Source organism: Mesoplodon densirostris, chromosome 5, assembly GCF_025265405.1.
Source record: "Mesoplodon densirostris isolate mMesDen1 chromosome 5, mMesDen1 primary haplotype, whole genome shotgun sequence".
Lineage (NCBI taxonomy): Eukaryota > Metazoa > Chordata > Mammalia > Artiodactyla > Ziphiidae > Mesoplodon > Mesoplodon densirostris.
The window spans coordinates 14,680,276-14,683,729 of NC_082665.1; the positions used below are offsets into that span (position 1 = coordinate 14,680,276).

The following is a 3,454-nucleotide window of genomic DNA, read 5'->3' on the forward strand; positions in this document are numbered from 1 at the left end:
GAACACAGGCTCCGGACATGCAGGTTCAGTGGCCATGGCCCACGGACCCAGCTGCTCCGCGGCATGTGGGATCATCCCGGACCGGGACACGAACCCGTGTCCCCTGCATTGGCAGGCAGACTCCCAACCACTGCTCCACCAGGGAAGCCCTACAAATAATTTATAAGTAGAAATTACATGATGAAAACATCAATCATAATATTCTGTCAACAAGGTATCTTCATTTGGCAATCAAAGTGGCAGTGTAGATGCAAATATACTGAGGTCAAAGTTTCTTGTCTTTTACTCATACATATGTCTATTTCTCTGCTCATAAGATCATGAGCAGGAGCTTTATTCAGGCCTCGAGCCCTGAAAATGTGAACACAAATCACATTCTTCTTCTTTATCATCACTCATATGATCAGTATGCGTGACATTCTTTTTTTTAAACAACTCTCCAAGAAATTTATTTTAACATATGCCATATATTGATATAATTGATATAATAATTTTATATGAAGAGAACCATTGCAGGAGTAACTAAGGTGGTTCCCTTACAAGGAAATAAAGGAAAGGCAATAAAGAAATTCTTCCATATAAAGACTTTTGATCTGTATCATTTTTCAAAATATACAACCTTAATATTAGAAGCAAAGAGAAAAAGAGCAAAAACATAATAAAACAGAAAACCAAGGATAAGGAATTGCTCTATGCAGATGTTTGGCATCTGTATTATATATGTGTGGACTGAGTTATAATAAAAATACTTATGTATTATAGTCAATTTTCATATAGAGTTAGAAACAGCAATTTCCAATCAAGCATGACTGGACTGATATTTTCTGTCTTCAATTACATGACGAATTACAACTGTATAGCAGTCACTTCTGGTCAGCAGTATCATGATAAATGCTTGATAAGATATAATTTTTCTCCTTGTTCACTTGTAAAAAGTGATGTCTTTTTATAATGTTCTACAAGTTCTTCCATGGTGCTGAATTTATGCTGCCCAATGCAGTAGACAGTCTCTTTTAGTTGGACTTTAAAATGCTTGTTTTACCCTTGTGCTTTTAGTGATATTGAAAAATCATTTGGTGAAGATTCACTATCATGAACAAGGAAATCAACTTCATGCCCTCTTTCATTTAATGCCATTTCTGCTTGGTGCCTGGTGACTTTCCCATAATACCATGGATTGCCAGCAAACTTCCAGTGAGTGAAAGCCTAATGTAACCACACGGTGGAGGTGATGGTTCCAAACCTGAGGTTAATGGATTATTCTGCATAATGGTAACATAGTTTTTCAGCACCAGAACAACCATTCAATTGATCTTCCTGCATTTCCACAACTCAGGGTCATTTTCAAGTTTTTCAATAACATCCATTACATCGCCTTTCTCAAAATTAAGTTCTTCATCACTGGATGAGCTGAATGGTAAAGAGCCTGTACCAGATGTAACACTTGCCCAGTATTTAGGTTACTGACAACTGCTGCTAATTTCTCTGACAAAGAACCCACATGGTCACCCGAAGGACTGTCACCTTCCTCAGTCACGTAGTTTGAAGGGAACCATCCAACATGTCCATTGTAGCTACCCCACCAGCATCCATCACTGCATTTCTCCATGATGATCATCTTTGTCCCTTTTATCAATGACAATTCATCCTCTCTCTCTGCCATGTAGTTAAATTTTACATAAACTGGCACGTTGAGGTCATACAGACATTCCTCTGGGTCAACAAAGCTATCATCAGCAGGAGATGCAGAATCTGGCACACTAGGTTTTCTTTTCACTTTTCCAATGCCTAATGTATCCTTTAGGTTTTTTACAATCAATGCTTTCTGAGCACTGTTTTTCCTTTCCATGTAGTTAGAAGGCACAAAACCCGTTTTATCCATGGAATTTTGAACATGCCACAAGGACTTAGAATCATCCAGAAGCCACAATCTCTCATTCTTCTTGATGTCCAGCTCTTGTTCTTGTTGGGCCACATAATCAAATTTGGCTATTACCATCACTTATTCTGCCATTTTTCAGCAGCTTCTGCACTGTTCAAATCCATACTTACTGCTCTTTCATCTGATAATCAGTTAGCATTAAGGGAATTGTCTTTATCACCTTAGGAATCCCCTTTGTCCCTCTGATTTCCTGTTACTGTATTCTGCATGACATTCTTGAAATAAATCTCCTCAAGCTGTTTTCCTTTCTAGTCCAGACCCCATATATGGGCACAGTGTTTGAGCTGGGACTTCTTGGGCATGTGCCAAGATGACAGTATTTTATCTGCATTTCAATTATTTTCTTTTAAACATTTGTTCTGTGTTGCTATTGTTTTAATTTATGGCAGTATGAAATGAAAATCATTTTCATTATTTAAAGATGTCCATATACTATATTCGCTCTAATAATCCAACAAAGATCCTAAAGCTCCAATTCCTTCTTTATCTTATGGAAAATATGTTTCTTCTCCCTCCCCATGACAATGCACGTGCTGTTCACTTCTTCAACTCTGCCCTTCTCTAATTTGTTTAAAATACCATCTTGGCAGGGGTTACACGAAGTACGGTTCTATTCAATACATCTCTCCACATTCCTTAAGTCCTAGAGTCATTCTCACAAAATAAAACATTTGTTTCTGAAAATATGGTTACGGAAAAAAATTAAATACAGAAATATAGTAGTACAATATAAACAACTCCCACTAATTATTCATTCATTTTAATGAATTACCAAGTCAAGGTCAATTGTATTTCAAACGTAGCCTCACATGCTTCCTTCATTGTTGCATCATTTTGAGATGCCCTGCTATTTAGGTCCATAAATATTTCAGTATATACCTGATAGATATAAAGATTCTTTCTTTAAAAAAAGGTATTGGGTGTGTGATTTTTTAATTATTATTTATTTCCTGGAATTTAAGTCCCATTATTTAAAATGTCCTGTCAGGTTGGATGTAGTGTTATGTAGGTAACTGCTAATAACTGAATTGAAGATTTTGATTTCTAGCTTGAATCAATGAAACTCATCCTCCAAATCATTTCTCTGCTCACTAAATCACAAAAAAGTCAGCACAATTATTAGTTTATTAACACATTACTGAAGTATTAGTAAGAATCACTGGAGATCCATGAAAACTTGTGCAACTTACCTAATCAAATGAGAGTTATATTGGGAGTCCCATCATGTATAATTTAAAGATGAAAGGGATCTTAAGACCCTAATTATGAGAATATGAGATAAAAATCCATAACAGTCTCAGGTTTGAAGGAAGCCAACCCCCCCAAAAAAAAATCCTGCAATAAAATCCCTCTCAAGACTTAAATGAGGAACAAATACTACTCAACCTGAGTTGGAAAAATTATAGAAATATTGATTCAAGCCTCAATTTCTTTTAACTTATGAAAAAAGTAGGGTAAAACCTGAAAAGTTACATATTAAAATGTTAAAATAATAAGGAAAGTCTGAACATG

The 3,454-nt window shown here is 35.9% G+C and overlaps 1 pseudogene; it reads right to left on the minus strand.

The window, feature by feature from the left end:
- Positions 1–882: 882 nt before the first annotated feature.
- On the minus strand, positions 883–2,014 carry LOC132490950 (cytoplasmic protein NCK1-like; annotated as a pseudogene).
- Positions 2,015–3,454: the final 1,440 nt, after the last annotated feature.